This window comes from Lissotriton helveticus, chromosome 3_2 (genome assembly GCF_964261635.1).
Source record: "Lissotriton helveticus chromosome 3_2, aLisHel1.1, whole genome shotgun sequence".
Lineage (NCBI taxonomy): Eukaryota > Metazoa > Chordata > Amphibia > Caudata > Salamandridae > Lissotriton > Lissotriton helveticus.
In genome coordinates, this window is record NC_136062.1 from 480,237,520 (window position 1) to 480,261,731 (window position 24,212).

Here is a 24,212-nt window from a genome sequence, read left to right on the forward strand (position 1 = left end):
AGTGATTACAAGCACCAAAAGCATAAACAGTAGATACAGTTCTACCACGCTGCTAACCAAGGCAGTAATCTGGCTACTGCTACTATGCGAAACCCTACTCTGAGTGTACTTAGAGGGTGTGTGGGTGTAAAGCCAAGAATACCCCCAAGGGATGATCCAACCCCATTACCTGGGGGGAGAGACTATAGAGCCTGTTGTGGTCACAAACTGGATACCCCTCACGGACATGTCAGACCACTGCGCGATGAAGTCTCAGCGTGCAGGGACCCTCGGTGTCAGCTGAAGTGCCTCTTCTCCTAATCTGTCGGGATGCTTATTATTTATAATGGAAAGCAGCCTGGGGATGCACGTTGTAGATTAGCGAGGTCATGGGTATGTAGACAGCTCTGTCGCCCCGTGGATGAAGATAGAAAGACATTTGTATATAGTGCGCAAAGATGCCTTGTACCTGATGTTCAAGGCATCGTGATAATGTTGTAAAAAGCTAAATGTGTAAACAAAGTTGTTTCAGAGAAACTAATCCAAAATTGTCGTGCACGCAAATATGTGCAAAAGTTCACGGCAGAAATGTTATTGTGAAAAATGGGACAATGTAAAAAATGAGCAGCTTCACTACACGGCCCCAACACAGCAACCTAACAGACCCTCTTTAGTACCCAGCCCCTAGGTACCAGGGGTACCACTTACTAAGGACTTACAGGGGTACTTGAAGTGGTGCCAATCGTTGAACAGTGTTTTGGGAAAGAGATCTGTCACTGGGAACCTGGTTAGCAGGGACCAAGTGCAATTACAGTTCAAAATCGCATCAGGAAAAAAGTGTGGGCTCCTCATTTAAAAAGAGGCACTTTCCCACAATGGGAGAGACCACTTAAACAACCTAATTAAGATATTGTGAATCATGTGTTTGGCCTTCGTTCAAGGATAGATGGGTACATGAGAAAAGCAAATAAAAACCTTGAGGCCAGCCAAGTGGTCTGGAAGCTCTAGTACGACCAAAAGGCTGCCTTGGTGGAGTTCCAACCAGAGCAGAAAAAGTGGGGTTTGGAGCCTGTGGCTCCTAGAGTCCTTCAGGACAAATTGACTTGGCCCTAACCTATCCTTGAGAAAAAGGGGAGGTCACCTACTTGATGGACCTTGGCGGTTACATGAACCCCAAGAGGATCATCCGTGTGAATCACATTAAACCATATAATGACAGGGCTGGAACAACCATGCTCAGGGTCACTGATGAGTATTAGGAAGCAGAGAGCGACCCTCTCCCTGACCTCCTCTCCGACAACCCTAAAGATCGGTCAGTTGAAGGAGTGGTCTCGTCAGACTCCTCACTGCCCAACAGCAGACTGATTGCCGGCAAGTCCTAAATCTGTTTGTTGAGCTCTTCTCTTTGACCCCTGGTCAGACTATCTGGTGTCCACATGATGTGGACACTGGTGACAGCCTACCTGTCAAAAACAAATTTGATCATGTCAGAGAGCATATCAAAGCTGAAGTAAGCAAGATGCTGGAATTGGGTGTCATCGAACTCTCAATGATTCTCTGGTTCAGCCCAGTTGTTTTAGTCCTCAAACTTCACTCCAAGGGCAAAAAGAAAGAAATTAGGGGCCCAGTTAGGATGGCGGGCGGATTGCCCCCGCCAGGCTGGCGCCCGCCATCCTTGCTGCAAAGACCCCTCGCCATATTAACATGGCTGGGGGGTTCGCGACGGACGGAAAGACCGCCTGCCGCTTTTGCGCCCCGGTCGCCTTGCGACCGGGGCGGAAAAGGGTTTATATGGTGGCGGTGTCTATCAGACACCGCTAGTCATATTAGGATGCGCAATTTCCAATGCCTTTCCGTAGTGGCAATGCCGCCACGGAAAGGCATGCGGAGTCTGCTCCGGGGGCCCGTTGCGGGCCCCCAAGGACTCCGGGGGGTGGGGGTGCACATGGGGGGTACCTATGGTACCCCCCAGTAGTTTTATGCACAACATAGCAGGCACCGCGCGGTGCCTGCCATGTTGTGTATGGAAGTGCACTGCATGCCTTCCTAGCCATTGTGGCGGGCGGTGCTGAGTGCACCGCCCACCACAATGGTAGGAATGCTGGATGTGCCCGCCACTTTGGCGGGCGCATCCTAATGCCATGCACAGGACTCCAGCCCTCATGACGTGAGGATGGCGGGCGGGCAAAGGTAGCCCACCATCCTAATGGGGGCCTAGGTTTTGTGTGGACTACTGGGGCCTCATTACTGTCACAAATACTTATGCACATCCCATTCCTTGGGCTGATGAATTGATTGACAGGTTAGGGGCAGACAAATATCTCAGTAATATTGATGTTACATTAGGGTTCTGGCAGAAAGGTCTGACCCCTGGAGCAAAAGAGAACTCAGCGTTCTAAACTCCAGATGGGCACTACCATTTTAGTGCGATGTCCTTTGGATTAAGGATTGCCCCTACCACCTGTCAAAGGTTGTGAATAAAGTCCTTGTTGAGTTGAAATACTTTAGTGCAGCTTATCTTGATGAGTTTGTTCTCTTTAGCTTCACCTAGCAGAATCACCTGATCCACCTTGGAGAGGTCCTGAAGTCTCTGCAGAGACCAGGCCTCACTGTCAAGGCAAGCAAGTGCCAGATAGGGCAGGGTACAGTTGTATACTTGGTCCACCTTGTAGGTGGAGGCCAAGTGCAACCCTTACAGCCCAAGATCCAGGCCATCCTGGACTTAGTAGCTATAACCACCCAGACTCAAGTCAGGGCATTCCTTGGCTTGACTGGGTACTACAGGCGGTTTGTGAAGTGTTATAGTCCAGTTTGGTCCCCTCACAGAATTAACCTCCAAGAAAATAGTCAAATAGGTTAACTGGACTGTGAGCTGTGAAGCAATGTGCTCAGCGCCAATTATAGCAGCTCCAGAATATACCAAGCAGTTGATAGTGAAGACTGATGCCTCTGAAAATGGGATATGAGCGGTCCTATCCAATCCATGGCCACGACCAACCTGTTACTTTCATTGCAAGGAGGAGGCTTCTCCCCAGGGAGCAGCGTTGGACGCCGTTGAGAGGAAAGCTTTTGTTGTGATTTGGTCCCTGAAGAAGCTGAGATCATAATTGTTTGGTTCTCCCTTCCTGGTTCATCTTACCACAGGCCTCTCAGGGCTGTTGCAACTGAAAGGCGAAAACCCCAAATTGTTAAGGTGGTCCATACAAGGAATGGACGTTATGGTGGAACACAGACCTTGGACTGATCATGCCAATGCAGATGGCCTTTCCAGGTTCTTCACTTAAAAGATGAAGACTCTTTAGGTAAAGGTTAGTCTCATCTTCTTGCATTTAAGGGGGGTGGCGGTCATGTAGGAAAGTATCTTCTTTGACATGGTTATCCCCCACTTTTTCTTGGTGTACGATGTGATTTCGAATTGAAAGTTCCCTAGTTCCATGCCAACCAGGTTCCCAGTGCCAGATCTCTTTCTCAAAACTGTAACATGATTGGCAGAACTCCAGTAACCCCTGTAAGTCCCTAGTAAATGGCACCCCTGGTACCTAGGGCATGGGTACTGAAGAGGGCCCGCTAGGGCTGCAGCGCCAACTATGCCACCCTAACGACTCCTCACCAAGACCATGCACACGGCCATTGCAGGCTACGTGTGTTGGTGCAGAGAAAACCAAAGAGTCAACATGGCACCCAGCCCTGTGTGCCATGCCCGTAGACACTGCATGAGGCATAGGTAAGTAACCCCTACTGAAGGACTTTCAGGCCTAAGGCAAGGTGCACTATACCCCATGTGTGGACATATCTGCAAGAGCAGATAAGACCCAACAATATCGAGTCCTTTCTTGGGTACTGTTAGTGCACACGGAAGCCATAGAGACTACATGGCCAGTATCATAACATGTCCGATTATACTCCCAGTCCAGACCGAAGGGCTTAAGGCAGCCTCTGCTGGTCAGTGCATGGACCACAACTTGTCCCAGGCCACTCTGGGTCTAGAGTTGAGTACTTCAGGTACCCTCTGTGGGTCAGTGAGTGGACCACAACGTATCCCACGTCACTCCCAGTGCAAGATGAGTACTTGAGGCAGCCTCTGCTGGTCAGTGCATGGACCACAGCTTGTCCAGGGCCCTCATAGGCCAGAGATGAGTACTTCAGGCAGGCTCTTGAGGTCAGAAGGGGGCATAACTTGTCCCAGCCAGCCCCAGCTTGGGGAGTGGGAGGTATAGGTATCTCTAAGGTTTCTGAAGCAGCACCTGACCACACATGCTCACTAAAGTTTTCTAGTCCAGTGGGGGAAGGGGGAGCAGGGCAGTGTGCCAGCTAATAAGAGCTTTGGTTTAAATTTCAGCCACTCTAAGAAGTGGTATTTCTTTTGCTCTTTTCCCTGGCAAACTGGGACCGCCTGGCATCGGCTGGCAGGGGGTGAACTGGAGCCCTCTGCCATGCACCAGAAACAAATCCTTTTAAGAACAAACTGGACGCTCCAAGGCCCTCAGTGTCGAGGGGTGGGGGGGACGGTGGGGGGCAGACCAAGCAGTGAGGTCTGAATGGATTTTACCTGGCATACTAACCCCCAAGGTTCCAGTTTACCGACTGCATGGCGCCTTGAAGCACCCCCGTGTGGCATTGCATGGCGCCTTGAAGCCCTCCCGTGTGGCATTGCATAGCGCCTTGAAGCCCCCCGTGTGGCACTGGATGCCTCTGCTGCAGCTCACCCACCGAGGTCATGAAACAGATAAACGTGACTCTGGGAGGACTGGAGGCACGCCGCCCGGGGGGGCGGGGGGGACCCCGAAGGTAAGGCTCAGCCTCGTTAATTATCGGTGAGCTGGATGCGCAGCAGATGCTCAGCCGGGCTCCCCGGCCTGTCAGATGCAACTCGCAGCTCGGTAATTAAAACAAGAAGCAGCGGCGGAGCTGTTTGATACGGAGGGAAAAACAACTGCTGCCAGGGGAGGGGGGCGGGGGGGGGAGGAGGAGAGGGAAACCACGGAGGAGATGGGAGAGAGGGAAGAAAGAAAACACACTGAGGAAGAGAAGAAAAAACACAGAAGGGAGCGAAGGTGGAAGGGGAGAGGAAAACCAGAGAGGAGGTGGGAGAGAGATTACACACAAGACGGAGAGAGGGAAGAAAGAAGACACACAGAGGAGGAGAAGAAAAGATAACGGAGGGGGGAGGGAGGGTGGATGAGAAGAGGGAAACAAGAGAGGAGGTGGAAGAGAGGGAAGAAAGAAGACACACACAGGAGGAGAAGAAAAGATAACGGAGGGGGGAGGGAGGGTGGATGAGAAGAGGGAAACAAGAGAGGAGGTGGAAGAGAGGGAAGAAAGACAACACACAGAGGAAGAGAAGAAAAAACACAGAGGGGAGGGGGGTGGAAGAGGAGAGGGAAACCAAACAGGAGGTGGAAGAGAGCTGACACACAGAAGGACGGAGAGAGGGAAGAAAGAAGACCTACAGAGGACGAGAATAAAACATTACAAAGGGGAGAGGGAACCGAGAGAGTAGGAGGAAGAGAGGGAAGAAAGAAAACACACAGTGGACAGGTAGAAAAGATAACACAGCGGGTAAGGAGGAGGGGCCGAGGGAAGGTAGGAGGAAGATACAAGGACAGTGGGGAGAAGAGAGAACAGAGAAAAAATGTAGGGAGAGGAAAGAGAGGAGACAGAGGTAGGAGATGAAGGCGAAAGAAGCTTAGAATATAGAAGTGAAGGAGAGAGAGGAAATAAAGAAGAAAGAGGAGTGAGGGGGAAGGAAAGATACACCCATGCGGTAAGGGGAAGACTGTGGCGAGAGAAGCGAGAGGAGGGGTAGAAAGAAAGAGTGGGGGAAGAAGAAAGAAGAGGGAGGGAATAAAGAGTGAGGGGAACAGGAAAGTTAAAGAAAGGAGTAAGAAGGAAAAGAAGAAGGAAGGAAAGAAGAAAGGCAGGGAGAAGTAAAGAGGGAGGGAAGAAAGAAAGGCTGGGGGCAAAGAAAGAAGAGGGAGGGTAGAACGAGTGAGGGGATTGGGAAAGATAATGAACGGAGTAAGAAGGAAAAGAAGAAGGGAGGACATAACAGAGGCGGGAAGAAGAGAGGGGTAGGAAGGTGGTGATAGAGGGTAGAAGACAGAGGGAGGAGAGACGGAAGGAAGAGAACCAGGAGAGATGGGGTGGAGGGCATGAAGGAAGAGAACCAGGAGAGATGGGGTGGAGGGCATGAAGGAATAGAACCAGGAGAGATGGGGTGGAGGGACGGAAGGAAGAGAACCAGGAGAGATGGGGTGGAGGGCATGAAGGAAGAGAACCAGGAGAGATGGGGTGGAGGGCATGAAGGAATAGAACCAGGAGAGATGGGGTGGAGGGCATGAAGGAAGAGAACCAGGAGAGATGGGGTGGAGGGCATGAAGGAATAGAACCAGGAGAGATGGGGTGGAGGGCATGAAGGAAGAGAACCAGGAGAGATGGGGTGGAGGGACGGAAGGAAGGAAGAGAACCAAGAGAGATGGGGTGGAGGGCATGAAGGAAGAGAACCAGGAGAGATGGGGTGGAGGGCATGAAGGAATAGAACCAGGAGAGATGGGGTGGAGGGCATGAAGGAATAGAACCAGGAGAGATGGGGTGGAGGGCATGAAGGAATAGAACCAGGAGAGATGGGTGGAGGGACGGAAGGAAGGAAGAGAACCAGGAGAGATGGGGTGGAGGGCATGAAGGAAGAGAACCAGGAGAGATGGGGTGGAGGGCATGAAGGAAGAGAACCAGGAGAGATGGGGTGGAGGGACGGAAGGAAGGAAGAGAACCAAGAGAGATGGGGTGGAGGGCATGAAGGAAGAGAACCAGGAGAGATGGGGTGGAGGGACGGAAGGAAGGAAGAGAACCAAGAGAGATGGGGTGGAGGGCATGAAGGAAGACAACCAGGAGAGATGGGGTGGAGGGCATGAAGGAATAGAACCAGGAGAGATGGGGTGGAGGGCTTGAAGGAAGAGAACCAGGAGAGATGGGGTGGAGGGCATGAAGGAAGAGAACCAGGAGAGATGGGGTGGAGGGCATGAAGGAAGAGAACCAGGAGAGATGGGGTGGAGGGCATGAAGGAAGAGAACCAGGAGAGATGGGGTGGAGGGACGGAAGGAAGGAAGAGAACCAAGAGAGATGGGGTGGAGGGCATGAAGGAAGAGAACCAGGAGAGATGGGGTGGAGGGCATGAAGGAATAGAACCAGGAGAGATGGGTGGAGGGACGGAAGGAAGGAAGAGAACCAGGAGAGATGGGGTGGAGGGCATGAAGGAATAGAACCAGGAGAGATGGGGTGGAGGGCATGAAGGAAGAGAACCAGGAGAGATGGGGTGGAGGGCATGAAGGAATAGAACCAGGAGAGATGGGGTGGAGGGACGGAAGGAAGGAATAGAACCAGGAGAGATGGGGTGGAGGGCATGAAGGAAGAGAACCAGGAGAGATGGGGTGGAGGGCATGAAGGAATAGAACCAGGAGAGATGGGGTGGAGGGCATGAAGGAAGAGAACCAGGAGAGATGGGGTGGAGGGCATGAAGGAAGAGAACCAGGAGAGATGGGGTGGAGGGCATGAAGGAATAGAACCAGGAGAGATGGGGTGGAGGGTCGGAAGGAAGGAATAGAACCAGGAGAGATGGGGTGGAGGGCATGAAGGAATAGAACCAGGAGAGATGGGGTGGAGGGACGGAAGGAAGGAATAGAACCAGGAGAGATGGGGTGGAGGGCATGAAGGAAGAGAACCAGGAGAGATGGGGTGGAGGGACGGAAGGAAGGAAGAGAACCAAGAGAGATGGGGTGGAGGGCATGAAGGAAGAGAACCAGGAGAGATGGGGTGGAGGGCATGAAGGAATAGAACCAGGAGAGATGGGTGGAGGGACGGAAGGAAGGAAGAGAACCAGGAGAGATGGGGTGGAGGGCATGAAGGAATAGAACCAGGAGAGATGGGGTGGAGGGCATGAAGGAAGAGAACCAGGAGAGATGGGGTGGAGGGCATGAAGGAAGAGAACCAGGAGAGATGGGGTGGAGGGCATGAAGGAAGAGAACCAGGAGAGATGGGGTGGAGGGCATGAAGGAAGAGAACCAGGAGAGATGGGGTTGAGGGCATGAAGGAATAGAACCAGGAGAGATGGGGTGGAGGGCATGAAGGAAGAGAACCAGGAGAGATGGGGTGGAGGGCATGAAGGAATAGAACCAGGAGAGATGGGGTGGAGGGCATGAAGGAAGAGAACCAGGAGAGATGGGGTGGAGGGACGGAAGGAAGAGAACCAGGAGAGATGGGGTGGAGGGACGGAAGGAAGGAAGAGAACCAAGAGAGATGGGGTGGAGGGCATGAAGGAAGAGAACCAGGAGAGATGGGGTGGAGGGACGGAAGGAAGGAAGAGAACCAAGAGAGATGGGGTGGAGGGCATGAAGGAAGACAACCAGGAGAGATGGGGTGGAGGGCATGAAGGAATAGAACCAGGAGAGATGGGGTGGAGGGCTTGAAGGAAGAGAACCAGGAGAGATGGGGTGGAGGGCATGAAGGAAGAGAACCAGGAGAGATGGGGTGGAGGGCATGAAGGAAGAGAACCAGGAGAGATGGGGTGGAGGGCATGAAGGAAGAGAACCAGGAGAGATGGGGTGGAGGGACGGAAGGAAGGAAGAGAACCAAGAGAGATGGGGTGGAGGGCATGAAGGAAGAGAACCAGGAGAGATGGGGTGGAGGGCATGAAGGAATAGAACCAGGAGAGATGGGTGGAGGGACGGAAGGAAGGAAGAGAACCAGGAGAGATGGGATGGAGGGCATGAAGGAAGAGAACCAGGAGAGATGGGGTGGAGGGACGGAAGGAAGGAAGAGAACCAAGAGAGATGGGGTGGAGGGCATGAAGGAAGAGAACCAGGAGAGATGGGGTGGAGGGCATGAAGGAATAGAACCAGGAGAGATGGGTGGAGGGACGGAAGGAAGGAAGAGAACCAGGAGAGATGGGGTGGAGGGCATGAAGGAATAGAACCAGGAGAGATGGGGTGGAGGGCATGAAGGAAGAGAACCAGGAGAGATGGGGTGGAGGGCATGAAGGAAGAGAACCAGGAGAGATGGGGTGGAGGGCATGAAGGAAGAGAACCAGGAGAGATGGGGTGGAGGGCATGAAGGAAGAGAACCAGGAGAGATGGGGTGGAGGGCATGAAGGAATAGAACCAGGAGAGATGGGGTGGAGGGCATGAAGGAAGAGAACCAGGAGAGATGGGGTGGAGGGCATGAAGGAATAGAACCAGGAGAGATGGGGTGGAGGGCATGAAGGAAGAGAACCAGGAGAGATGGGGTGGAGGGACGGAAGGAAGAGAACCAGGAGAGATGGGGTGGAGGGACGGAAGGAAGGAAGAGAACCAAGAGAGATGGGGTGGAGGGCATGAAGGAAGAGAACCAGGAGAGATGGGGTGGAGGGACGGAAGGAAGGAAGAGAACCAAGAGAGATGGGGTGGAGGGCATGAAGGAAGACAACCAGGAGAGATGGGGTGGAGGGCATGAAGGAATAGAACCAGGAGAGATGGGGTGGAGGGCTTGAAGGAAGAGAACCAGGAGAGATGGGGTGGAGGGCATGAAGGAAGAGAACCAGGAGAGATGGGGTGGAGGGCATGAAGGAAGAGTACCAGGAGAGATGGGGTGGAGGGCATGAAGGAAGAGAACCAGGAGAGATGGGGTGGAGGGACGGAAGGAAGGAAGAGAACCAAGAGAGATGGGGTGGAGGGCATGAAGGAAGAGAACCAGGAGAGATGGGGTGGAGGGCATGAAGGAATAGAACCAGGAGAGATGGGTGGAGGGACGGAAGGAAGGAAGAGAACCAGGAGAGATGGGTTGAAGGCCATGAAGGAATAGAACCAGGAGAGATGGGGTGGAGGGCATGAAGGAAGAGAACCAGGAGAGATGGGGTGGAGGGCATGAAGGAAGAGAACCAGGAGAGATGGGGTGGAGGGCATGAAGGAAGAGAACCAGGAGAGATGGGGTGGAGGGCATGAAGGAAGAGAACCAGGAGAGATGGGGTGGAGGGCATGAAGGAATAGAACCAGGAGAGATGGGGTGGAGGGCATGAAGGAAGAGAACCAGGAGAGATGGGGTGGAGGGCATGAAGGAATAGAACCAGGAGAGATGGGGTGGAGGGCATGAAGGAAGAGAACCAGGAGAGATGGGGTGGAGGGCATGAAGGAATAGAACCAGGAGAGATGGGGTGGAGGGCATGAAGGAAGAGAACCAGGAGAGATGGGGTGGAGGGACGGAAGGAAGAGAACCAGGAGAGATGGGGTGGAGGGACGGAAGGAAGGAAGAGAACCAAGAGAGATGGGGTGGAGGGCATGAAGGAAGAGAACCAGGAGAGATGGGGTGGAGGGACGGAAGGAAGGAAGAGAACCAAGAGAGATGGGGTGGAGGGCATGAAGGAAGACAACCAGGAGAGATGGGGTGGAGGGCATGAAGGAATAGAACCAGGAGAGATGGGGTGGAGGGCTTGAAGGAAGAGAACCAGGAGAGATGGGGTGGAGGGCATGAAGGAAGAGAACCAGGAGAGATGGGGTGGAGGGCATGAAGGAAGAGAACCAGGAGAGATGGGGTGGAGGGCATGAAGGAAGAGAACCATGAGAGATGGGGTGGAGGGACGGAAGGAAGGAAGAGAACCAAGAGAGATGGGGTGGAGGGCATGAAGGAAGAGAACCAGGAGAGATGGGGTGGAGGGCATGAAGGAATAGAACCAGGAGAGATGGGTGGAGGGACGGAAGGAAGGAAGAGAACCAGGAGAGATGGGGTGGAGGGCATGAAGGAAGAGAACCAGGAGAGATGGGGTGGAGGGCATGAAGGAAGAGAACCAGGAGAGATGGGGTGGAGGGCATGAAGGAAGAGAACCAGGAGAGATGGGGTGGAGGGCATGAAGGAAGAGAACCAGGAGAGATAGGGTGGAGGGACGGAAGGAAGGAAGAGAACCAAGAGAGATGGGGTGGAGGGCATGAAGGAAGAGAACCAGGAGAGATGGGGTGGAGGGCATGAAGGAATAGAACCAGGAGAGATGGGGTGGAGGGCATGAAGGAAGAGAACCAGGAGAGATGGGGTGGAGGGCATGAAGGAATAGAACCAGGAGAGATGGGGTGGAGGGCATGAAGGAATAGAACCAGGAGAGATGGGGTGGAGGGACGGAAGGAAGAGAACCAGGAGAGATGGGGTGGAGGGCATGAAGGAAGAGAACCAGGAGAGATGGGGTGGAGGGCATGAAGGAAGAGAACCAGGAGAGATGGGGTGGAGGGACGGAAGGAAGAGAACCAGGAGAGATGGGGTGGAGGGACGGAAGGAAGGAATAGAACCAGGAGAGATGGGGTGGAGGGCATGAAGGAAGAGAACCAGGAGAGATGGGGTGGAGGGACGGAAGGAAGGAAGAGAACCAAGAGAGATGGGGTGGAGGGCATGAAGGAAGAGAACCAGGAGAGATGGGGTGGAGGGCATGAAGGAATAGAACCAGGAGAGATGGGTGGAGGGACGGAAGGAAGGAAGAGAACCAGGAGAGATGGGGTGGAGGGCATGAAGGAATAGAACCAGGAGAGATGGGGTGGAGGGCATGAAGGAAGAGAACCAGGAGAGATGGGGTGGAGGGCATGAAGGAAGAGAACCAGGAGAGATGGGGTGGAGGGCATGAAGGAAGAGAACCAGGAGAGATGGGGTGGAGGGCATGAAGGAAGAGAACCAGGAGAGATGGGGTGGAGGGCATGAAGGAATAGAACCAGGAGAGATGGGGTGGAGGGCATGAAGGAAGAGAACCAGGAGAGATGGGGTGGAGGGCATGAAGGAATAGAACCAGGAGAGATGGGGTGGAGGGCATGAAGGAAGAGAACCAGGAGAGATGGGGTGGAGGGACGGAAGGAAGAGAACCAGGAGAGATGGGGTGGAGGGACGGAAGGAAGGAAGAGAACCAAGAGAGATGGGGTGGAGGGCATGAAGGAAGAGAACCAGGAGAGATGGGGTGGAGAGACGGAAGGAAGGAAGAGAACCAAGAGAGATGGGGTGGAGGGCATGAAGGAAGACAACCAGGAGAGATGGGGTGGAGGGCATGAAGGAAGAGAACCAGGAGAGATGGGGTGGAGGGCATGAAGGAAGAGTACCAGGAGAGATGGGGTGGAGGGCATGAAGGAAGAGAACCAGGAGAGATGGGGTGGAGGGACGGAAGGAAGGAAGAGAACCAAGAGAGATGGGGTGGAGGGCATGAAGGAAGAGAACCAGGAGAGATGGGGTGGAGGGCATGAAGGAATAGAACCAGGAGAGATGGGTGGAGGGACGGAAGGAAGGAAGAGAACCAGGAGAGATGGGTTAAAGGCCATGAAGGAATAGAACCAGGAGAGATGGGGTGGAGGGCATGAAGGAAGAGAACCAGGAGAGATGGGGTGGAGGGCATGAAGGAAGAGAACCAGGAGAGATGGGGTGGAGGGCATGAAGGAAGAGAACCAGGAGAGATGGGGTGGAGGGCATGAAGGAAGAGAACCAGGAGAGATGGGGTGGAGGGCATGAAGGAATAGAACCAGGAGAGATGGGGTGGAGGGCATGAAGGAAGAGAACCAGGAGAGATGGGGTGGAGGGCATGAAGGAATAGAACCAGGAGAGATGGGGTGGAGGGCATGAAGGAAGAGAACCAGGAGAGATGGGGTGGAGGGCATGAAGGAATAGAACCAGGAGAGATGGGGTGGAGGGCATGAAGGAAGAGAACCAGGAGAGATGGGGTGGAGGGACGGAAGGAAGAGAACCAGGAGAGATGGGGTGGAGGGACGGAAGGAAGGAAGAGAACCAAGAGAGATGGGGTGGAGGGCATGAAGGAAGAGAACCAGGAGAGATGGGGTGGAGGGACGGAAGGAAGGAAGAGAACCAAGAGAGATGGGGTGGAGGGCATGAAGGAAGACAACCAGGAGAGATGGGGTGGAGGGCATGAAGGAATAGAACCAGGAGAGATGGGGTGGAGGGCTTGAAGGAAGAGAACCAGGAGAGATGGGGTGGAGGGCATGAAGGAAGAGAACCAGGAGAGATGGGGTGGAGGGCATGAAGGAAGAGAACCAGGAGAGATGGGGTGGAGGGCATGAAGGAAGAGAACCAGGAGAGATGGGGTGGAGGGCATGAAGGAATAGAACCAGGAGAGATGGGGTGGAGGGCATGAAGGAAGAGAACCAGGAGAGATGGGGTGGAGGGCATGAAGGAATAGAACCAGGAGAGATGGGGTGGAGGGCATGAAGGAAGAGAACCAGGAGAGATGGGGTGGAGGGACGGAAGGAAGAGAACCAGGAGAGATGGGGTGGAGGGACGGAAGGAAGGAAGAGAACCAAGAGAGATGGGGTGGAGGGCATGAAGGAAGAGAACCAGGAGAGATGGGGTGGAGGGACGGAAGGAAGGAAGAGAACCAAGAGAGATGGGGTGGAGGGCATGAAGGAAGACAACCAGGAGAGATGGGGTGGAGGGCATGAAGGAATAGAACCAGGAGAGATGGGGTGGAGGGCTTGAAGGAAGAGAACCAGGAGAGATGGGGTGGAGGGCATGAAGGAAGAGAACCAGGAGAGATGGGGTGGAGGGCATGAAGGAAGAGTACCAGGAGAGATGGGGTGGAGGGCATGAAGGAAGAGAACCAGGAGAGATGGGGTGGAGGGACGGAAGGAAGGAAGAGAACCAAGAGAGATGGGGTGGAGGGCATGAAGGAAGAGAACCAGGAGAGATGGGGTGGAGGGCATGAAGGAATAGAACCAGGAGAGATGGGTGGAGGGACGGAAGGAAGGAAGAGAACCAGGAGAGATGGGTTGAAGGCCATGAAGGAATAGAACCAGGAGAGATGGGGTGGAGGGCATGAAGGAAGAGAACCAGGAGAGATGGGGTGGAGGGCATGAAGGAAGAGAACCAGGAGAGATGGGGTGGAGGGCATGAAGGAAGAGAACCAGGAGAGATGGGGTGGAGGGCATGAAGGAAGAGAACCAGGAGAGATGGGGTGGAGGGCATGAAGGAATAGAACCAGGAGAGATGGGGTGGAGGGCATGAAGGAAGAGAACCAGGAGAGATGGGGTGGAGGGCATGAAGGAATAGAACCAGGAGAGATGGGGTGGAGGGCATGAAGGAAGAGAACCAGGAGAGATGGGGTGGAGGGCATGAAGGAATAGAACCAGGAGAGATGGGGTGGAGGGCATGAAGGAAGAGAACCAGGAGAGATGGGGTGGAGGGACGGAAGGAAGAGAACCAGGAGAGATGGGGTGGAGGGACGGAAGGAAGGAAGAGAACCAAGAGAGATGGGGTGGAGGGCATGAAGGAAGAGAACCAGGAGAGATGGGGTGGAGGGACGGAAGGAAGGAAGAGAACCAAGAGAGATGGGGTGGAGGGCATGAAGGAAGACAACCAGGAGAGATGGGGTGGAGGGCATGAAGGAATAGAACCAGGAGAGATGGGGTGGAGGGCTTGAAGGAAGAGAACCAGGAGAGATGGGGTGGATGGCATGAAGGAAGAGAACCAGGAGAGATGGGGTGGAGGGCATGAAGGAAGAGAACCAGGAGAGATGGGGTGGAGGGCATGAAGGAAGAGAACCATGAGAGATGGGGTGGAGGGACGGAAGGAAGGAAGAGAACCAAGAGAGATGGGGTGGAGGGCATGAAGGAAGAGAACCAGGAGAGATGGGGTGGAGGGCATGAAGGAATAGAACCAGGAGAGATGGGTGGAGGGACGGAAGGAAGGAAGAGAACCAGGAGAGATGGGGTGGAGGGCATGAAGGAAGAGAACCAGGAGAGATGGGGTGGAGGGCATGAAGGAAGAGAACCAGGAGAGATGGGGTGGAGGGCATGAAGGAAGAGAACCAGGAGAGATGGGGTGGAGGGCATGAAGGAAGAGAACCAGGAGAGATAGGGTGGAGGGACGGAAGGAAGGAAGAGAACCAAGAGAGATGGGGTGGAGGGCATGAAGGAAGAGAACCAGGAGAGATGGGGTGGAGGGCATGAAGGAATAGAACCAGGAGAGATGGGGTGGAGGGCATGAAGGAAGAGAACCAGGAGAGATGGGGTGGAGGGCATGAAGGAATAGAACCAGGAGAGATGGGGTGGAGGGCATGAAGGAATAGAACCAGGAGAGATGGGGTGGAGGGACGGAAGGAAGAGAACCAGGAGAGATGGGGTGGAGGGCATGAAGGAAGAGAACCAGGAGAGATGGGGTGGAGGGCATGAAGGAAGAGAACCAGGAGAGATGGGGTGGAGGGACGGAAGGAAGAGAACCAGGAGAGATGGGGTGGAGGGACGGAAGGAAGGAATAGAACCAGGAGAGATGGGGTGGAGGGCATGAAGGAAGAGAACCAGGAGAGATGGGGTGGAGGGACGGAAGGAAGGAAGAGAACCAAGAGAGATGGGGTGGAGGGCATGAAGGAAGAGAACCAGGAGAGATGGGGTGGAGGGCATGAAGGAATAGAACCAGGAGAGATGGGTGGAGGGACGGAAGGAAGGAAGAGAACCAGGAGAGATGGGGTGGAGGGCATGAAGGAATAGAACCAGGAGAGATGGGGTGGAGGGCATGAAGGAAGAGAACCAGGAGAGATGGGGTGGAGGGCATGAAGGAAGAGAACCAGGAGAGATGGGGTGGAGGGCATGAAGGAAGAGAACCAGGAGAGATGGGGTGGAGGGCATGAAGGAAGAGAACCAGGAGAGATGGGGTGGAGGGCATGAAGGAATAGAACCAGGAGAGATGGGGTGGAGGGCATGAAGGAAGAGAACCAGGAGAGATGGGGTGGAGGGCATGAAGGAATAGAACCAGGAGAGATGGGGTGGAGGGCATGAAGGAAGAGAACCAGGAGAGATGGGGTGGAGGGACGGAAGGAAGAGAACCAGGAGAGATGGGGTGGAGGGACGGAAGGAAGGAAGAGAACCAAGAGAGATGGGGTGGAGGGCATGAAGGAAGAGAACCAGGAGAGATGGGGTGGAGGGACGGAAGGAAGGAAGAGAACCAAGAGAGATGGGGTGGAGGGCATGAAGGAAGACAACCAGGAGAGATGGGGTGGAGGGCATGAAGGAATAGAACCAGGAGAGATGGGGTGGAGGGCTTGAAGGAAGAGAACCAGGAGAGATGGGGTGGAGGGCATGAAGGAAGAGAACCAGGAGAGATGGGGTGGAGGGCATGAAGGAAGAGTACCAGGAGAGATGGGGTGGAGGGCATGAAGGAAGAGAACCAGGAGAGATGGGGTGGAGGGACGGAAGGAAGGAAGAGAACCAAGAGAGATGGGGTGGAGGGCATGAAGGAAGAGAACCAGGAGAGATGGGGTGGAGGGCATGAAGGAATAGAACCAGGAGAGATGGGTGGAGGGACGGAAGGAAGGAAGAGAACCAGGAGAGATGGGTTGAAGGCCATGAAGGAATAGAACCAGGAGAGATGGGGTGGAGGGCATGAAGGAAGAGAACCAGGAGAGATGGGGTGGAGGGCATGAAGGAAGAGAACCAGGAGAGATGGGGTGGAGGGCATGAAGGAAGAGAACCAGGAGAGATGGGGTGGAGGGCATGAAGGAAGAGAACCAGGAGAGATGGGGTGGAGGGCATGAAGGAATAGAACCAGGAGAGATGGGGTGGAGGGCATGAAGGAAGAGAACCAGGAGAGATGGGGTGGAGGGCATGAAGGAATAGAACCAGGAGAGATGGGGTGGAGGGCATGAAGGAAGAGAACCAGGAGAGATGGGGTGGAGGGCATGAAGGAATAGAACCAGGAGAGATGGGGTGGAGGGCATGAAGGAAGAGAACCAGGAGAGATGGGGTGGAGGGACGGAAGGAAGAGAACCAGGAGAGATGGGGTGGAGGGACGGAAGGAAGGAAGAGAACCAAGAGAGATGGGGTGGAGGGCATGAAGGAAGAGAACCAGGAGAGATGGGGTGGAGGGACGGAAGGAAGGAAGAGAACCAAGAGAGATGGGGTGGAGGGCATGAAGGAAGACAACCAGGAGAGATGGGGTGGAGGGCATGAAGGAGTAGAACCAGGAGAGATGGGGTGGAGGGCTTGAAGGAAGAGAACCAGGAGAGATGGGGTGGAGGGCATGAAGGAAGAGAACCAGGAGAGATGGGGTGGAGGGCATGAAGGAAGAGAACCAGGAGAGATGGGGTGGAGGGCATGAAGGAAGAGAACCATGAGAGATGGGGTGGAGGGACGGAAGGAAGGAAGAGAACCAAGAGAGATGGGGTGGAGGGCATGAAGGAAGAGAACCAGGAGAGATGGGGTGGAGGGCATGAAGGAATAGAACCAGGAGAGATGGGTGGAGGGACGGAAGGAAGGAAGAGAACCAGGAGAGATGGGGTGGAGGGCATGAAGGAAGAGAACCAGGAGAGATGGGGTGGAGGGCATGAAGGAAGAGAACCAGGAGAGATGGGGTGGAGGGCATGAAGGAAGAGAACCAGGAGAGATGGGGTGGAGGGCATGAAGGAAGAGAACCAGGAGAGATAGGGTGGAGGGACGGAAGGAAGGAAGAGAACCAAGAGAGATGGGGTGGAGGGCATGAAGGAAGAGAACCAGGAGAGATGGGGTGGAGGGCATGAAGGAATAGAACCAGGAGAGATGGGGTGGAGGGCATGAAGGAAGAGAACCAGGAGAGATGGGGTGGAGGGCATGAAGGAATAGAACCAGGAGAGATGGGGTGGAGGGCATGAAGGAATAGAACCAGGAGAGATGGGGTGGAGGGACGGAAGGAAGAGAACCAGGAGAGATGGGGTGGAGGGCATGAAGGAAGAGAACCAGGAGAGATGGGGTGGAGGGCATGAAGGAAGAGAACCAGGAGAGATGGGGTGGAGGGACGGAAGGAAGAGAACCAGGAGAGATGGGGTGGAGGGACGGAAGGAAGGAATAGAACCAGGAGAGATGGGGTGGAGGGACGGAAGGAAGAGAACCAGGAGAGATGGGGTGGAGGGCATGAAGGAAGAGAACCAGGAGAGATGGGGTGGAGGGCATGAAGGAATAGAACCAGGAGAGATGGGGTGGAGGGACGGAAGGAAGAGAACCAGGAGAGATGGGGTGGAGGGACGGAAGGAAGGAATAGAACCAGGAGAGATGGGGTGGAGGGCATGAAGGAATAGAACCAGGAGAGATGGGGTGGAGGGCATGAAGGAAGAGAACCAGGAGAGATGGGGTGGAGGGCATGAAGGAAGAGAACCAGGAGAGATGGGGTGGAGGGCATGAAGGAATAGAACCAGGAGAGATGGGGTGGAGGGCATGAAGGAAGAGAACCAGGAGAGATGGGGTGGAGGGACGGAAGGAAGAGAACCAGGAGAGATGGGGTGGAGGGCATGAAGGAATAGAACCAGGAGAGATGGGGTGGAGGGCATGAAGGAAGAGAACCAGGAGAGATGGGGTGGAGGGCATGAAGGAATAGAACCAGGAGAGATGGGGTGGAGGGACGGAAGGTATAGAACCAGGAGAGATGGGGTGGAGGGCATGAAGGAATAGAACCAGGAGAGATGGGGTGGAGGGCATGAAGGAATAGAACCAGGAGAGATGGGGTGGAGGGACGGAAGGAAGGAATAGAACCAGGAGAGATGGGGTGGAGGGCATGAAGGAATAGAACCAGGAGAGATGGGGTGGAGGGACGGAAGAAATAGAACCAGGAGAGATGGGGTGGAGGGACGGAAGGAATAGAACCAGGAGAGATGGGGTGGAGGGCATGAGGGAATAGAACCAGGAGAGATGGGGTGGAGGGACAGAAGGAATAGAACCAGGAGAGATGGGGTGGAGGGACGGAAGGAAGAGAACCAGGAGAGATGGGGTGGAGGGCATGAAGGAATAGAACCAGGAGAGATGGGGTGGAGGGACGGAAGGAATAGAACTAGGAGAGATGGGGTGGAGGGACGGAAGGAGGAGAGCCGGGAGAGATGGTTCGGAGGGCATGAAGGAATAGAACCAGGAGAGATGGGGTGGAGGGCATGAAGGAAGAGAACCAGGAGAGATGGGGTGGAGGGCATGAAGGAATAGAACCAGGAGAGATGGGGTGGAGGGCATGAAGGAAGAGAACCAGGAGAGATGGGGTGGAGGGCATGAAGGAATAGAACCAGGAGAGATGGGGTGGAGGGCATGAAGGAATAGAACCAGGAGAGATGGGGTGGAGGGACGGAAGGAAGGAATAGAACCAGGAGAGATGGGGTGGAGGGAATGAAGGAATAGAACCAGGAGAGATGGGGTGGAGGGCATGAAGGAATAGAACCAGGAGAGATGGGGTGGAGGGACGGAAGGAATAGAACCAGGAGAGATGGGGTGGAGGGCATGAAGGAATAGAACCAGGAGAGATGGGGTGGAGGGCATGAAGGAATAGAACCAGGAGAGATGGGGTGGAGGGACGGAAGGAAGGAATAGAACCAGGAGAGATGGGGTGGAGGGACGGAAGGAATAGAACCAGGAGAGATGGGGTGGAGGGACAGAAGGAATAGAACCAGGAGAGATGGGGTGGAGGGCATGAAGGAATAGAACCAGGAGAGATGGGGTGGAGGGACGGAAGGAAGGAATAGAACCAGGAGAGATGGGGTGGAGGGACGGAAGGAATAGAACCAGGAGAGATGGGGTGGAGGGACGGAAGGAATAGAACCAGGAGAGATGGGGTGGAGGGCATGAAGGAATAGAACCAGGAGAGATGGGGTGGAGGGACGGAAGGAAGGAATAGAACCAGGAGAGATGGGGTGGAGGGACGGAAGAAATAGAACCAGGAGAGATGGGGTGGAGGGACGGAAGGAATAGAACCAGGAGAGATGGGGTGGAGGGCATGAAGGAATAGAACCAGGAGAGATGGGGTGGAGGGCATGAAGGAATAGAACCAGGAGAGATGGGGTGGAGGGACGGAAGGAATAGAACCAGGAGAGATGGGGTGGAGGGACGGAAGGAAGGAATAGAACCAGGAGAGATGGGGTGGAGGGACGGAAGGAATAGAACCAGGAGAGATGGGGTGGAGGGACGGAAGGAATAGAACCAGGAGAGATGGGGTGGAGGGCATGAAGGAATAGAACCAGGAGAGATGCGGTGGAGGGCATGAAGGAAGAGAACCAGGAGAGATGGGGTGGAGGGACGGAAGGAAGGAATAGAACCAGGAGAGATGGGGTGGAGGGCATGAAGGAATAGAACCAGGAGAGATGGGGTGGAGGGCTTGAAGGAAGAGAACCAGGAGAGATGGGGTGGAGGGCATGAAGGAATAGAACCAGGAGAGATGGGGTGGAGGAACGGAAGGAAGGAATAGAACCAGGAGAGATGGGGTGGAGGGCATGAAGGAATAGAACCAGGAGAGATGGGGTGGAGGGCTTGAAGGAAGAGAACCAGGAGAGATGGGGTGGAGGGCATGAAGGAAGAGAACCAGGAGAGATGGGGTGGAGGGCATGAAGGAATAGAACCAGGAGAGATGGGGTGGAGGGACGGAAGGAAGGAATAGAACCAGGAGAGATGGGGTGGAGGGACGGAAGGAATAGAACCAGGAGAGATGGGGTGGAGGGCATGAAGGAATAGAACCAGGAGAGATGGGGTGGAGGGCATGAAGGAATAGAACCAGGAGAGATGGGGTGGAGGGACGGAAGGAAGGAATAGAACCAGGAGAGATGGGGTGGAGGGACGGAAGGAAGGAATAGAACCAGGAGAGATGGGGTGGAGGGACGGAAGGAATAGAACCAGGAGAGATGGGGTGGAGGGACGGAAGGAATAGAACCAGGAGAGATGGGGTGGAGGGCATGAAGGAATAGAACCAGGAGAGATGGGGTGGAGGGCATGAAGGAATAGAACCAGGAGAGATGGGGTGGAGGGACGGAAGGAATAGAACCAGGAGAGATGGGGTGGAGGGACGGAAGGAAGGAATAGAACCAGGAGAGATGGGGTGGAGGGACGGAAGGAATAGAACCAGGAGAGATGGGGTGGAGGGACGGAAGGAATAGAACCAGGAGAGATGGGGTGGAGGGCATGAAGGAATAGAACCAGGAGAGATGGGGTGGAGGGCATGAAGGAATAGAACCAGGAGAGATGGGGTGGAGGGACGGAAGGAATAGAACCAGGAGAGATGGGGTGGAGGGACGGAAGGAATAGAACCAGGAGAGATGGGGTGGAGGGCATGAAGGAATAGAACCAGGAGAGATGGGGTGGAGGGCATGAAGGAATAGAACCAGGAGAGATGGGGTGGAGGGACGGAAGGAATAGAACCAGGAGAGATGGGGTGGAGGGACGGAAGGAAGGAATAGAACCAGGAGAGATGGGGTGGAGGGACGGAAGGAATAGAACCAGGAGAGATGGGGTGGAGGGACGGAAGGAATAGAACCAGGAGAGATGGGGTGGAGGGCATGAAGGAATAGAACCAGGAGAGATGGGGTGGAGGGCATGAAGGAATAGAACCAGGAGAGATGGGGTGGAGGGACGGAAGGAAGGAATAGAACCAGGAGAGATGGGGTGGAGGGCATGAAGGAAGAGAACCAGGAGTGATGGGGTGGAGGGACGGAAGGAAGGAATAGAACCAGGAGAGATGGGGTGGAGGGCATGAAGGAAGAGAACCAGGAGAGATGGGGTGGAGGGCATGAAGGAATAGAACCAGGAGAGATGGGGTGGAGGGCATGAAGGAAGAGAACCAGGAGAGATGGGGTGGAGGGCATGAAGGAATAGAACCAGGAGAGATGGGGTGGAGGGACGGAAGGAAGGAATAGAACCAGGAGAGATGGGGTGGAGGGCATGAAGGAAGAGAACCAGGAGAGATGGGGTGGAGGGACGGAAGGAAGAGAACCAGGAGAGATGGGGTGGAGGGCATGAAGGAAGAGAACCAGGAGAGATGGGGTGGAGGGCATGAAGGAAGAGAACCAGGAGAGATGGGGTGGAGGGCATGAAGGAATAGAACCAGGAGAGATGGGGTGGAGGGCATGAAGGAAGAGAACCAGGAGAGATGGGGTGGAGGGACGGAAGGAAGGAATAGAACCAGGAGAGATGGGGTGGAGGGCATGAAGGAAGAGAACCAGGAGAGATGGGGTGGAGGGACGGAAGGAAGGAAGAGAACCAGGAGAGATGGGGTGGAGGGACGGAAGGAAGGAATAGAACCAGGAGAGATGGGGTGGAGGGCATGAAGGAAGAGAACCAGGAGAGATGGGGTGGAGGGCATGAAGGAAGAGAACCAGGAGAGATGGGGTGGAGGGACGGAAGGAAGGAATAGAACCAGGAGAGATGGGGTGGAGGGCATGAAGGAAGAGAACCAGGAGAGATGGGGTGGAGGGACGGAAGGAAGGAATAGAACCAGGAGAGATGGGGTGGAGGGCATGAAGGAAGAGAACCAGGAGAGATGGGGTGGAGGGACGGAAGGAAGGAAGAGAACCAGGAGAGATGGGGTGGAGGGACGGAAGGAAGGAAGAGAACCAGGAGAGATGGGGTGGAGGGCATGAAGGAATAGAACCAGGAGAGATGGGGTAGAGGGCATGAAGGAAGAGAACCAGGAGAGATGGGGTGGAGGGCATGAAGGAAGAGAAGCAGGAGAGATGGGGTGCAGGGCATGAAGGAATAGAACCAGGAGAGATGGGGTGGAGTGACGGAAGGAAGGAATAGAACCAGGAGAGATGGGGTGGAGGGCATGAAGGAAGAGAACCAGGAGAGATGGGGTGGAGGGCATGAAGGAATAGAACCAGGAGAGATGGGGTGGAGGGCATGAAGGAATAGAACCAGGAGAGATGGGGTGGAGGGCATGAAGGAATAGAACCAGGAGAGATGGGGTGGAGGGACGGAAGGAAGGAATAGAACCAGGAGAGATGGGGTGGAGGGCATGAAGGAAGAGAACCAGGAGAGATGGGGTGGAGGGCATGAAGGAATAGAACCAGGAGAGATGGGGTGGAGGGCATGAAGGAAGAGAACCAGGAGAGATGGGGTGGAGGGCATGAAGGAATAGAACCAGGAGAGATGGGGTGGAGGGCATGAAGGAAGAGAACCAGGAGAGATGGGGTGGAGGGACGGAAGGAAGGAATAGAACCAGGAGAGATGGGGTGGAGGGCATGAAGGAAGAGAACCAGGAGAGATGGGGTGGAGGGCATGAAGGAATAGAACCAGGAGAGATGGGGTGGAGGGCATGAAGGAAGAGAACCAGGAGAGATGGGGTGGAGGGCATGAAGGAAGAGAACCAGGAGAGATGGGGTGGAGGGCATGAAGGAAGAGAACCAGGAGAGATGGGGTGGAGGGCTTGAAGGAAGAGAACCAGGAGAGATGGGGTGGAGGGCATGAAGGAATAGAACCAGGAGAGATGGGGTGGAGGGACGGAAGGAAGGAATAGAACCAGGAGAGATGGGGTGGAGGGCATGAAGGAATAGAACCAGGAGAGATGGGGTGGAGGGCATGAAGGAATAGAACCAGGAGAGATGGGGTGGAGGGCATGAAGGAAGAGAACCAGGAGAGATGGGGTGGAGGGCATGAAGGAAGAGAACCAGGAGAGATGGGGTGGAGGGCTTGAAGGAAGAGAACCAGGAGAGATGGGGTGGAGGGCATGAAGGAATAGAACCAGGAGAGATGGGGTGGAGGGACGGAAGGAAGGAATAGAACCAGGAGAGATGGGGTGGAGGGCATGAAGGAATAGAACCAGGAGAGATGGGGTGGAGGGCATGAAGCAAGAGAACCAGGAGAGATGGGGTGGAGGGCATGAAGGAATAGAACCAGGAGAGATGGGGTGGAGGGCATGAAGGAAGAGAACCAGGAGAGATGGGGTGGAGGGACGGAAGGAAGGAATAGAACCAGGAGAGATGGGGTGGAGGGACGGAAGGAATAGAACCAGGAGAGATGGGGTGGAGGGACGGAAGGAAGGAATAGAACCAGGAGAGATGGGGTGGAGGGACGGAAGGAAGGAATAGAACCAGGAGAGATGGGGTGGAGGGACGGAAGGAAGGAATAGAACCAGGAGAGATGGGTGGAGGGACGGAAGGAATAGAACCAGGAGAGATGGGGTGGAGGGACGGAAGGAAGGAATAGAACCAGGAGAGATGGGGTGGAGGGCATGAAGGAATAGAACCAGGAGAGATGGGGTGGAGGGACGGAAGGAATAGAACCAGGAGAGATGGGGTGGAGGGCATGAAGGAATAGAACCAGGAGAGATGGGGTGGAGGGCATGAAGGAATAGAACCAGGAGAGATGGGGTGGAGGGACGGAAGGAAGGAATAGAACCAGGAGAGATGGGGTGGAGGGCATGAAGGAAGAGAACCAGGAGTGATGGGGTGGAGGGACGGAAGGAAGGAATAGAACCAGGAGAGATGGGGTGGAGGGCATGAAGGAAGAGAACCAGGAGAGATGGGGTGGAGGGAC